Source organism: Monodelphis domestica, chromosome 1, assembly GCF_027887165.1.
Source record: "Monodelphis domestica isolate mMonDom1 chromosome 1, mMonDom1.pri, whole genome shotgun sequence".
NCBI classification, from domain to species: Eukaryota; Metazoa; Chordata; class Mammalia; order Didelphimorphia; family Didelphidae; genus Monodelphis; species Monodelphis domestica.
Window position 1 is genome coordinate 148,360,786 of NC_077227.1, and position 14,303 is coordinate 148,375,088.

The following is a 14,303-nucleotide window of genomic DNA, read 5'->3' on the forward strand; positions in this document are numbered from 1 at the left end:
TAAACTCTAGCCCTCTCTATCAGGTATTTAGAACCCTGCATCATCTATCCTGAGTCAAGCTTTCCAAGTTTATTGCACATGTTTCCTTTCACCATCTTATGGTTTTAGCCAAAAATACCTACTTAATATTCCCCATGTACAACATTTAATCTCCCTATTCCATGAAATTATTTCATTATGTAAATTGTGGTAAATCTATGTGTTCCTTTAATGTTCATGTAATATAAAGAAGAAGAAGAGGAAGAATTTGCATGAAGATAGGGAGAAGATCGTCATTTCATAGATTTAGAGCTGGCAAGGACCTTAGAGGCCATCAAGTCCCACCTCTTCATTTTCTAAATGAAGAAACTGTAGAACAAAGGTGTCAAACAAATTACCCAGGGTCCCATAGATAAATGTCTGAGTCAGAATTTGAACCCAGGTCTTCTTGATTCCAAGTCAAGAATGAGTTTCTGTATATACCATCGGCAGAAGGACCTGCAATGAAATAAAAAACCCATTGAAGTCAGCCATAAGATCATAGATTTAGAACTCCGGGGCCCTATCACTTATGCTATTCTGCCTCTGCTGGAACCTATCAGTGGCTAGAACACTATTTTGTGATCAAAGAATTCTAGAATAAAAGGATCTAGGCATCTATGAGGGGTATTTATTTGTGTGGTAGTCATCCCTCTTTGTCACAGGGAAATGAGTTTCACAGTACAAAATACTTATGATTTTTGAACAGGACACTTTCTCCCTTATAAATCCACCATCAGAATCTTATTAAGTAAGCTGTTTTATCCTTTCTTCATGTGGGTAAATGGGTCCTTGTTTGTGCTTGTCATTATAAACACCATGCTTTCACCTTTCATCATCTTTTTTTATAAAATGACCATTAAGATTTTTAAATCATTATTTAATTATTTAATTAAGGAAATAGTTGGGTGACTCAGTGGATTGAGAGCCAGGCCTAGAGATGAGAAATCCTGGGTTCAAATTTGACCTCAGACACGTGCTAGCTGTGTGACCCTGGGCAAGTTACTTAATCCCCAATGTCTAGCCCCTACTAGACTTCTGCCTTGGAGTATTGATTCCAAGACAGAAAGTGGGGTTTTAGAAAAAAAATTATTCAATTAATTTAATTAAATAACTTAATCAAATAATTAAAAATTAAAATATTTTCCTCAGCTATATGTAAAAACAATATAACCTTTTTTTTTTTTAATTCTGAGCCAAATCCTCTCCTTTCTCCTCTCTGATATGGCAAACGTGTTCTAAGTCACCAGCATTTAGCACAAATCTCTTAATAAATATTTGTTTATCATTAATGTTATTGATTCCATTTTAGGATTTCTGCTTCCTGAGGGCTTGACAATGACAAGCAAACCTTCAAATCAATGATGAACTACTAAGGAGTCTTAAATAAATAAATGGGAGGGATCAAAGAAAAGCTTCTTTCTTGCCTAAACAAACAGGATATTCTGGGTGTTGTAGCACGAAGGAAGAAAAGGAAGGAAATAAATACTAATTTAAGTAGCAGGATCTAGGCTAAGTGCTGGGAAAACAAATATAAGCAAAAAGAAACATAGCCTATCTCCTCAAGGAACTTACAGTTCAGTGAGGGTAGAGTACACACCAAAGGGAGCAAGAGCTCAAAGGCCAAATGAAGAATGGTGAAACTGTCATTCCAACAACAGGAAGAGAGGTCATGAATCTCTAAAGTATTTCCTGGTTCCAATATTCTGTGATTCTTTGAGACAGGTTTTATTGAGTAATGAACAAACCATGCTCAAAAATACAAGCTTTGGGACAGCCAGGTGGCTCAGTGAACTGAGAGTCCGATCTGGAGAAGAAAGATCTTGGGTTCAAATTCGACTTCAGACCCTTCCAACCTGTGTGACCCTGGACAAATAATTTATCCCCAACTCCTGTGCCTTTACTGCTCTTCTGCTTTGGAACTGAGTCAGAAGATAAGGGTTTTTTTAAATACATGCCTTATAATGTAAGGCTAAATACAATGAGGTGTCAGGTGAAAACGAAATCTTTTCACAGCTTCTAGAACTAAGCACAGTGCTTAAGTAATGCTCAAGAAAAGATCAGATTGGTTTCCTTCTCTAACTACCTGTGTGACTTTAGTCTCATTACTTATTAAAAGGGGGCTATATATCTCTAAAATCTTTCCTAAGATTCATTCCCTAATATTCTAGAATATACGTCTAATATTGATGCTGGTACACAGCAATGGGGGCTGGAGGCAAGGGAGCACCTCCAGATACTTCAGGAAATAGCTTCTAATAATTGATAACTCAGTCCCTATTTGAGGTATAAAGGACAAGTTTGCTCTTGATGTCAAGGCTTACTGCTAGCAGCCTTCAGGTCAGGACAACATCCTGTAGTGCAAGGGAAGGCTTCAGATGTGTTGGTCCTTGGGAGCTGAACCTACTGTTTGGGCTGTGACTCCTCTGCCATCCCATGGACCTTAGAACAGTGGTGTCATTTCCAAATAGAAAGGGGGCCTCTATGCTATATATAAGGATCCCTGCTAAGGTACTGTAACTTAGAAAACTACATAATAGCCTTGTCTATGTAATCATGTATTGCATTTTTTTTGGTTATTTATTTCCCTATAGTTTTAATCCAGTTCCCAAGTCAAGCCATGTGTCTGACAATTCTGTTCTAAATTGTTATTCTCCTTCAGGCTTGTGATACTGAGTTTGTTATGCTGTTGTCCACTTGTGTCCAACTTTTTGGACACCTTTGGGAGTTTTTTTGTCAAAGATATTGGAGTGGTTTACAGATAAAAAAGCTGAGGCAAACAGGATTAAGTGACTTGCCCAGGGTCACACAGTTAGATATCTCTAAAATCTTTCCTTAGTTTCATTCTCTAATATTCTGGAATATACTTTTATCTCTTATATCGATGCTGGTACACAGCAATAGGGGCTGATTGGAACTCAGGATAGTAAGTCTTCCTGACTCCAGGCTCAGCACTTTATCCACTGTGCCACCTGGCTGCCTGCCCCTTGTAGTGTTGAGGTAGATCCCTAGAAAATGAAATGGCCTGTATTATCTCTTGGGAACTAAGGAGGATTTTTTTTTAATTTAGAATGTTTTTCCATGGTTACATGATTCATGATTCCTCCTCCCCCCCTTCCCTCCCCACTTCTGGAGCAATTCCACTGGGTTATACACGTATCATTGTTCAAAACCCATTTCCAAGTTATTAATATTTGTAATAAAGTGAGCTTTTAATATCAAAACCCCACTCATATCCCTATCAAACTACATGACCAATCAAATGTTTTTCTTCTGCATTTCTACTCCCACAGTTCTTTCTCTAAATGTGAATAACATTCTTTCTCATAAGTTTCTCAGAATTATCCTGGATCATTGCTTTGCTGCTAGTAGAGAAGTCCATTACATTCAATTGTACCACAGTGTATCCGTCTCTGTGTACAATGTTCTCCTGGTTCTGCTCTTTTCACTCTGCATCACTTCCTGGAGGTCTTTCTAGTTCACATGGAATTCCTCCAGTTCATTTCTTCCTTTCAGCAGACTAGTATTCCATCACCATTAGATACCACAATTTGTCCAACCATTCCCCAATTGATGGAAAACCCCTCTTTTTCTCATTTTTTGCCACTACAAAGAGCACAGATATAAATATTTTTATACAGGTCTTTTTCCTTATTATTTTTGGGGGGTACAAACCTACCAATGATGTGGCTGGATCAAAAAGCAGACAGTCATTTGAAGCCCTTTGCACATAGTTCCAAATTGCCCTCCAGAATGGATGGACCAATTCACAACTCCACCAGCAGTGTATTAATGTCCCAATTTTGCCACAACCCTTCCAACATATATCACTTTCCTTTGCTGTCATATTGGCCAGTGTGTTAGTTGTAAAATGGTACCTAAAAGTTGCTTTCTATTTCCATTTCTCTAATCAGGAGGGATTTAGAACATGTTTTCATGTGCTTATTGATAGTTTTGATTTCATCATGTGAAAATTGTGTATTCATGTCCCTTGACCATTTGTAGATTGGGGAATGGCTTAGAGAATTTTGTTATAAAAATGTTCTGTTTGTTTCTTTCCTTTTAATTTTGGTTGCATTGGTTTTGTTTATGAAAAACTTTTTTAATTTAATATAATCAAAGTCCTTCATTTTATATTTTGTAATGTTCTCTATCTCTTGCTTGGTCTTAAAATCCTTCCTTTCCCACAGGTCTGACAGGTATACTATTTTATGTTCACCTAATTTATTTATGATTTCCCTCTTTATATTTAAGTCATTTACCCATTTTGAATTTATCTTGGTATAGGGTGTAAGATATTGATCTAAACCTATTTTTTCCCATACGGTCTTCTAATTTTCCCAACAGTTTTTATCAAATAGTAAGTTCTTATTCCAAAAAACTGGGATCTTTGGGTTTATCAAACACTAGCTTGCTAAGGTCATTTACCCCAAGTCTATTCCACTGAATTTCCTTTCTGTCTCTTAGCCAGTACCAAATTGTTTTGATGACCGCTGCTTTATAGAATACTTTGAGATCTGGGACAGCAAGGCCCCTATCCTTTACAATTTTTTTTATGATTTCCCTTGATTTTCTTAATCTCTTGTTCTTCCAGATGAACTTTATTATAATTTTTTCTAATCCTATAAGAAAATTTTGATAGGTATGGCACTGAATAATTAGATTAATTTGGATAAGATTGCCATTTTTATTACGTTAGCTTGTCCTACCCATTAGCAATTAATGTTTTTCCATTTATTTAGATGTAGTTTTAATTGTGTGAAAAGTGTTTTGTAGTTGTGTTCATATAATTCCTGTGTTATCTTGGTAGACAGATTCCTAAATATTTTATATTGTCTAGTGATTTTAAGTGGAGTTTCTCTTTCTAGATCCTGCTGCTGAGTTTTGTTGGAAATATCTAGAAATGTTGATGATTTATGTGGGGTTATCTTGTACCCTGCAACTTTGATATAGTGGTTAAAATTATTTCCACTAGTCTTTTAGTTGATTTTTCTAGGATTCTTTAAGTATTATATCATCTAAGGAGAATTTTAGAGGGAGTGATATAATATAAAACAAAGCACCTAAACCACAGCCAAAGAAGGAACTGTTGGAATCTGAGTGGAGATCAAAGCTTGCCATCTCCCACTATATATCCTTCATGAGATTTCCATTGTATATATGATATGTATCTTCTATCATAACATGAGTAAAATGGAAATATGTATTACATGGAAGTACAGGTATAACCTATACCAGTCTATTCAATGCCTCAGGGATGTGGGAAAGGGTTAGGAAGGGAAGAAATTGAATTTTAAAATGTCAAAAAGTATTTTTACATGTAGCTGAAAAAATAAAAAGAAAAGAAAAAATACAAACATTAAATTAATTTTTAATACCCATAGATATATGTTGCTTTGCTGCCTCTCCTAAATCCTTTTTTAAATTTTTAGTTCTTGTCCTTCTTTTCCATTTATTTTTTTCAGTTACATATAGAAAAAAAATGTTTATAATTACTATCTGACCTTTTGCAATCCAAATTCTCTCCCTCCCTCACCAGGTGGCAACTTCAAGAAGAACCAAATTCTACATGAGATCAGGAAGAAATGTGATGACAGAAACTGCTATACTGAGGAGAAATAAAGGAGGTAAGAACCAAAAGCAAAGCCACATGCTATGCAAAAAGGTATGGAGACTAATCAACTGACAAATATTGATTAAGCATTTACTACGTTCCCAGCATTGTACTAAGTGCTGAGGATCCAAAGAAAGATAAAAAACAGTCCTTGATCTCCAGGATGACCACAACAGAGAATAATTGGTGACATCAGTAGAAGCTGAGAGTTCCAAGAAGTGTAAATGATAGTAGGAAAATATCATGCCAATAGACATGAGTTCTAAGTTATCAAGGGAAGTGTCGAGGGTCACTACATAGGAAAATGCCCTAAAAGCTACAGGAGTAGATGTAATCTCTGGTGGGTGTTGTAACCTTCTATGGGCTCTGATAGGAACCAGATGGCATCTTTCAATTTATTTTTCTGAAGAAGGATAACAGACCAGATTTATAGGACTATTAGAGAAGTAGGAAAGGATCAAAAAACCACTTCTTTTGTCACTTCCAACATCAGACAATTTTTTTGCTAGCATCTCAAAGAAGAAAGAAATTACCTATATGTATGTATATGCATATTTATGTATGTTTACATTAAAAGAACTAGAGAGAGGTGTTGTATCTCTGTCTCATTTCTTGCTATGTCAATGCTTCTTTTCCTCTTGGACCATATAGATGGTACCGCCTACAAGCTTATCTCTAGATCTGAGGGAGGTTAGGCGTCACCATCTCTTCTCCTACCTTTTTTCATAAAATGTTTTGAATTAATGTAATGGACTTCTCCATTAGTGGCAGTGTAATGTCCCTGAACAATTTGCAGGGATCTAGGAGAAAAAAACACTATTCATAAGCAAAGGATAAACTGTGGGAGTAGAAACACCAAGGAAAAGCAACTGCCTGACTACAGCGGTTGAGGGGACATGACAGAGGAGAGACTCTAAATGAACACTCTAATGCAAATATTATCAACATAGCAATGGGTTCAAATCAAGAAAACATGTAATGCCCAGTGGATTTACGCGTCGGCTATGGAGGGTGGGGGGGAGGAAAAGAAAATGATCTATGTCTTTAACGAATAATGCTTGGAAATGATCAAATAAAATATTTTAAAAAAATGTTTTGAATCCTTTCCTAACAATAATAGCTAGCATTTATATGGTATCTTCAATGTGCCTGACACTGTGCTAAACACTTTCCAATACCAAATTTAATCCTTGCAACAACCCTGGGAAGTTGATGCTATAATTATCCCCATTTTACAGTTGAGGAAATTCCTCAAAGCATACTTTCCAGTCTCTCCAAATGGGGAAAGGATGTCAAAGGCACTCTGTAAGTGTGCCAATCCCCATTCCAAATGTATATTGGTTGCCAAATACAGTGCCTGGCACAGAGGTGCTTAATAAACATTTGTTGACTTGATAAATTGAAATTTTATGGGCCAGCCTGGGAACCTGAGGATTAGTTATAAAATTGATGCAATGGGAAACTGTCGTTAAAGTTTTGGATAGCCAATTTACAAAAGAACTTCTAGATTCACTTTTAAATTTGGAACTGCTTGTATACAACACGTGGAGTCCACAAGTATGCCCTTAGAGGAATGAAATGGGATTTCAGATCAGTTATCTTTATAGAATACAGATTGGCCTATAGGTATATCATCCATAGACTTAGAACAAGAAAGGACTTTAGAAGTCACCTTGTCTAATTTCCTCATTTTACCTATGAGGATTATCATATTATTACTGATTCTCCCTGACAATCTTATTGCCATGCTATTGCTATTCTCTTGATACCACAGCTCCTGCCATAAGGTCAATTACTTCTATTGGTGAGATTTCACCAAATCTAGAACCTTCCAGATCCTCCATGATGCAGCTAGACATTTTCTGGTGATGCTTCCAAGCATGCCTCCTCTTTTGGGCTGGGTAAACAGTAATCAAAATAACAATACCATTCTGGAAAAGACAGGTGTGACACTTAATTACCCAGTGATTCCATTCACCATCCCTATAATTTCTCAACCCAAAATACCACTTTCTGACCAACACTCCCCTCTTTGGTGTTGCTTCCTTTATTAAAATGGGAACTCTAAAACATTGTCTTGTTTTCTGTATTTGTATTCCTAGTACTTAACCACTTAGTTGGTACTTAACAAATTTATTTTCATTCATTCATTTGTAGGTCAAAATTCTGAGGATCTTTATCCCATCTTTCACTCTCATAGATCAGGTAAGTCCTTAAGCAAGACTACATCTTCCCTATAGGGTTCTATAAATCTCTTAGGGGTCAAGAAAGGGCCTCTTTAATTCCAGAAGTTCAAGCCCAGGTTTCAGTGTATTCTCTCCTACTGCCAGTAATTAGTGCCCCTTTCCTTTAGCCATTTAACATAAATTAGCTTTTGCAAAGTGATATTTACTGAGGAAATAGAGCAAGAAGTACAAACTTGGACTCAATACTTAAGGGTACACTCTGCCCTATGCTATTCAATCCTTGAAGAGATTGGACTGAAATTTAAAAGTGGCTTCTAGGAAGAATTTGCTCCACCAAGTTCACTTCCTAAAGTAAGAGTCACTGCTTCTCCTGGGCTGTCTGGAATCCCTTCCTTACTAAGTCAAGAAGGTCACTCAGGACTTAGCTGCTCACAAGGATCAGCAATCAGCAAAATCTGGCACAGATCAGCTCCTAGGCTTCTGGTGACTAAGTCTCTAGACCTTTCGAAGGTCAGAAGGTTGCATCCTACTCCAATGTAAATGCTCTTCCAATAGACTCTTTCACCCAAGATCAGGAAAGAACAGACACAAAGGTGACAGAAGCAATATCAAAATCAAATCCCCAAATCAGACTTCACCTCTACCTGAGGAATTTCTCAGTCTGAAAGATGCCAGTGCCCTCTCCTCTGATGGATGATTTACTTCCCAGATCTTCCATTTGAAGAAGTGCCCAGTGACCTTTCATCAGTCCTCTCTTGGCTCTATTCCTGACTCTGGACTTTTCTCAATTGTATCTAAGCAGATACTTCCTCTCCCCCACTTTCCCATTCCCTTTTATATGCTCTCTTTCCCCATTATAATATAAATCCTTTATTTTTACTCTTATTTGTGTCCCTGGTACTTACAGAGTAGAGCACTTACTATATACTGTACTTTACCCAGGAGCAGGAGAAGTTCTGGAGTTGGTTATGGAGTTGGTTTCTGAAGGTCTTTTTCTAAGTGAAGAGTAGTAGAGGGAAAAACTGAGCAAAGTAAGGCTTATCAGAGTGGGGCATGGCACCCGTGCCCTGAGTAGCTAGCATCCCAGACAGTCTCCTCTGTCTGGACTTGGTGTAAATCCTGAGCTACCTTCAAGATTTAGATCAAATCACTTCTCTTGGGGGGCCCCTTTTTGGAGACTACTCTATGTGCTCCATGAATTGGAAGGAGATTGGAAGAAGATTGTGGTGTTGTCTTTCTGCTCTTCTATTCCTCCTCTACACTGTTGGTGTTCTTGGTGCCCATCCAGGAGCAAAAAGCCTAGTTACCGGAAGGGTGCTCTCCCCTGCTCTCCATAGCTTTGTTTGTTTTTCCCTTCATAGTGACAACAGTGTACAAGAATTGCCATGATGTAAAAGAGGATTATCAGTGAGTGGTCCAGGCAATATAACACTATGACTTCAGAGAAGGAAGAGATAGATCTCTGCTGGGGAGAACCATAAAAGGAAAGTATGTAAGTAAGCCCTACCCTTCTTTTATAGGTGCCTATAATTAAGGACAAATAATGGGACAGGGGATTAAGGAAAATATATGCTGGGTAGAAAGAAGGGTACACCCCAAGCTGTGATACCACAGGCTTACCTGAATGCTGCTCTGGGATCCAGCCAAGGTTCACTGGGTGAAAAGGAATCCAAAAGACTCAGCAGGAATTATGAAATGGGAGTCAGGTAACAGTTTGTCTGACACAAAAACTCTGATACAAATATCATGCTGACCCATCTTCCTACCTACTTCTGACTTTAGATTGCTGCTCCCACTTGCACTGGATGACTTTGGTGAAGCCCTCTTGGTTCTACCTACAGATAGGTAGGTGATGGACTCAGAAAACAAAGTGAAATGCATTACTTGCATATGGCCAATTCCAAAATTTGTTTTGCTTGACTATGAATGTGGGTTATAAGGGATTTCTCTTTCTAATGGGATTGCCATTGAGGAAGGCAGAAAAAAAGAAAAAAGAAACCTTCAATTAAAAAAAACCCTTAATGTCAATCTTAAAAAGGAAAATTATATCCTATTTTAAGAGTAATATGCCTAGCTATGCCCCCCTGCCCTGCCTCTCCAACTCACGTTATTGGGCATCAGCCCTCAATTGAATTCAAAAAGCACTTACTATATGCCAAGCACTGTTCTAGGCACTGGAAACACAAAGACTCAAGTACCAAACAGTACCTACCATGAACTAGATCCTACTCAGTGGAGAGGGGTGATATACAGAGATAAGTAAATAGGAGGGATTTGGGAACAGGAAAAGCACCAACAACTTGGGGAATCAAGAAAGACCTCAGAAGAGGCAATACTTGAGCTAAACTTAGAAGGGAACTACTACTAGGTAGTAGTAGCCCTACCACCTCAAGTCTTATGCTATTCTTACCCATTCAGAAATTAGCAAGAGTGGTAGAGGATTTCCTGAATCCAGATAGGCCCATTGCACAAAAGACTAGGCACATTGCCTGTATGTTCTAGAAGATATTGAATGATACATGTAGTTCCCAAAATACCTGAGAGTGGCTTCTAATGAAACACTGAATAGATGTGTTGAATTACTTATGGGGGTCCGGAGATATATGTGTGTGTGTGTGTGTGTGTGTGTGTGTGTGTGTGTGTGTTTCTTTTAGTTTTTTGTTTATTTTTTTATTTTTTTAATTAAAAAAATTAAATTTTTAGAAAAAATTTTAAATTAGATTTAAATTAAATTAAATTAAATTCTAATTTAATTAATTTTAAAAAATAAAAAATAAATAAAATAAAAATTAATTCAATTAATTAATTAATTAATTAATTTAGAATGTTTTTCCATGGTTACATGACTCCTATTCTTTCCCTCTTCTCCCTCCCCCTCCTGTAGCCAATGAGTAATTCCACTGGGTTTTACATGTATCATTGATCAAGACCTGTTTCCATAATATTAATATTTGCAGTAGGGTGATCATTTAGAGTCTACATCCCCAATCATATCCCCATCGAACCATGTGATCAAGGAAATGTTTTTTCTTCTGTGTTACTATTCCTACAGTTCTTTCTCTGGATGTGGATAGTGTTCTTTCTCATAAGTAGGGTCTGGAGATATATTAATAAAAAAGATGAAGTAAAATCATTGCTTGAGCTTGCTGAATTTAAGTTCTACTGCCATTCTCCAATGCCTTGTGTCATGATTAAAATTCTCTGGACACCGTATCTTAATTTATAATAATTTACGAAATAATAGAAAGCAGGTCAGAAAAAACAAAAAAGGCTCCTGTCACATATAGCCAGCTGCCTCCTCCAGGGGCTGGCAGCACCAGCCCCCCACCCCTCAGGCAAACCACACATCTCCTCAGTCCATGATTCCAAGGAAAAAAAAGGATCACTTCCTTCCCCTACTAAAATTTATGCTCTTAGTGATGTCCTCTTCCCAAGCCTCTTTGAGTTATTCTGCCCTGACTGTGGACAAGAGGCAGATCTTATGCACAGCAGGAGTCATAAAACATTTAGAATGGTCACACAGAACATGTGTCCACTTTTCTTCACCTGACTCTGCCTATTTTATTTAGTTGTTTTACTTTCCAAGAGGCTTGTTTACAGATAAACAAAGAACTTATTTCTAACCTACTTCAGCAAGGGGAAGAGATAAGTCTGAAGCTTCAATCTTAAAATCAATTTTTTTTCCTTTCCTTTAAAATCAAAAAGGCCATTTTGGGGTGTCAAAACAGGTTACAGATTAATATTAAATTTCCACACGGGATATTTCAAAAAGTCTATTGGAAAGGTTGCCAGTATAAAAAACTTGGGTATGGAGTAATATATTATTATCCTTAAAGCTCAAGGATTTACTTCAGACTTCTTACCAATATAGGTGTGTCCTAAACCAATTCCATATTGACCTATGATTATGTGTTCCTGAAATGCCAAATCCTATTCCTTAAATTGACATTTCTCCAACAGGGCAAATAGCCATTGTTGATTTCCATATTAGAGAAAGCCAGTAAAGAATTAATTCAATATGCTACTTAGGGTCCCAGGAGGACAGCTGGGTTGTACAGTGGTTAGAGCACTGGGTTTAGAATCAGGAAGGCTCATCTTCCTGAGTACAAATTCAGCCTCAGCCACTTACTATCTGCGTGACCCTGGGCGAGTCACTTAACACCTATTTGCCTCAATCTATAAAATCATCTGGAGAAAGCAATGGCAAACCATTCCAGTATCTTTGCCAAGAAAACCCCAAATGAACTCACAGAATCAGACAGAACAGAAAATAACTGAACAGCAATAGCAATGATGATCCATGGTCCCAGGAATAGATGACAATATTGTGATAAATTATCACCTTTAGTCTTGCAGGTCTTGAAATACTAAGTTGGGTAACTTCTGAAAATCCACAAGGGGATTGCACAAATCCAGTGGTGTAATTGGAGAGTCATGGAAGTCAAGCTAGATTGGGAAGGCTCACCTCCATTTTCTACCTTTCGTTTTTGAGAACAGATTAAATGCTACCTGGAAGTTCAATTCAGGGAATAAAACTAATCCTGCCAGATGATACATCAGCTCAGGTATCAAGAATGGGATTTCCCAAGATAGTGATCTTAATGGTAGCTAGCATGCATAGCACAATAGATATTCATTCAGGGTATGGTTTCTGCATTGTGTCTCTCAGACTCAGGGCAAGATGAACCATTACCCTGGAAATTCATGAATAGTTTAATCCAGAATTATAAGACAAACTACCCCAAAATAGAGTTGCCATGGGAAGAAAGACCACAAAGCCAGAAAAATCTCTATAAAAGAAGACTGACTCAGCAGTGGTTGGCAATCCAGTAAGTAGATGATATTGTGTTTCTAGAAAAAGGAAAAGTCTGTGTTAGAATCCAGGATAAACATTATCTGGGGACAGAGGAAATTAGCAGAGGTTTCAATAAATTTACCAGTTGTCCTACAGAGTCCTCAACCCAAGCACATGGCTGCTATGGTGATCATATGTAAATTCTTAGATTGTTTTTCTAAAGTATATTTCAAAATTAGTGTTAATTCTGACACTTCCTTACTTATCTATGACCCCTTCTGAACTCCCTTTTTCTCTCTTCTGTGTATTTTATGATGATTTATCAATTTTCTTTTCTTCCTTTTTGGGAGAGGGTCAATATTACTATCTCATCCCTAGAATCTCCATCTTTTTGAGTTGTACTGAGTTGGTGTTGGCAAAGGCACCAGAGGGTAGCTTGGGCTGGCTGTGTGTGACACGCTGGGACATAATCTCAGAGATTTATCTGCCAATAAATATTCATTAAGTACCTGCCCAGTGCCAGGCACTGCACTCCTAGGAACTTCAGAAGGCAGTTAGTCTCTCTCTCACTTTCTGTCTTATTTATAGGCAAAATAGCTGAATCCAGAAAATGCAGTGATTTACTCCAGGTCACATAAGCAACAAATACATAGTAGAGCCTAGACCTGAACTCAAACTTTGTGATTCAAAATCCAAATCTTTCTATTATGCTACAAGTCCCAGAATTAGATGAGGATATTATCCAAGTAGAGCCCCATTCCTTGATCCCGTAAATCTCAAAATAATAAATTTGTGAACTCATGAAAGCTAATAAACAAACAAATAAACACATAATAAATGGGGAAAAGTATTTATAAGACTATACTGTGGGTCATACAGCTAGGAAGTGTCTGAGGCCATATTTGAAGCCAGAACCTCTCATCTCATGCCTAAGCCTGGCTCTCAAACCATTGAGCCACTCAACTGTCCCCACCATTCTTTATTTTGATGAATAGCACTAGGGCTTTGGCTGGGTTGATGCACCAAATAAACGCCTTCTTTCCGTTCTCTTCCAGACTTGTCTATATGTTGTTTGGGCACTCAATCCAATCTCATTTGTGGTCAGCCTTCCATGACACTGTCATGTTCTGATGCTTATGCGATGTTGCTAATAACTTGATTCTATGGATGACACAGAAATAACTTCTCTGATTTGACTCTTCAGACATTCTTTGTCCCAGAGAGAGCTCTCTAGTGCAAGTATAGCCACGCCTTTCAAAAACTGATTAGTCAGAACATTAAGTCATCAATGATTGAAAATGAGATACATGATTATCAGCAGGTTGGCAGACTAGTCTTCATGGTCTAGTTCACTGCAGATTGATCACTTCAGAACCACAGCAGGGGCATTCGATGCCAAGTCCCAATTTGAAGATTGGAAAGAACTGATATATTCTAGTATAATCGTTTGCCCCTGCATTTAATGTATATATATTACATCTTAGACATATATATGCCTTATATATAACAGCTAAAAATTATGGAGCACAAGTAGTATGTCAAAAATCTCTTTGGCCTCCTGAAGCAAATAATTTTTCAATATTCAGTGGGGGTGGGAGGAGATGTGCTCTAGGCAGTGAGGATGAAGTGACTTGCCCAGGGTCACCCAGCTAGGAAGTGTCTGAGGTCAAATTTGAACCCAGGACCTCCT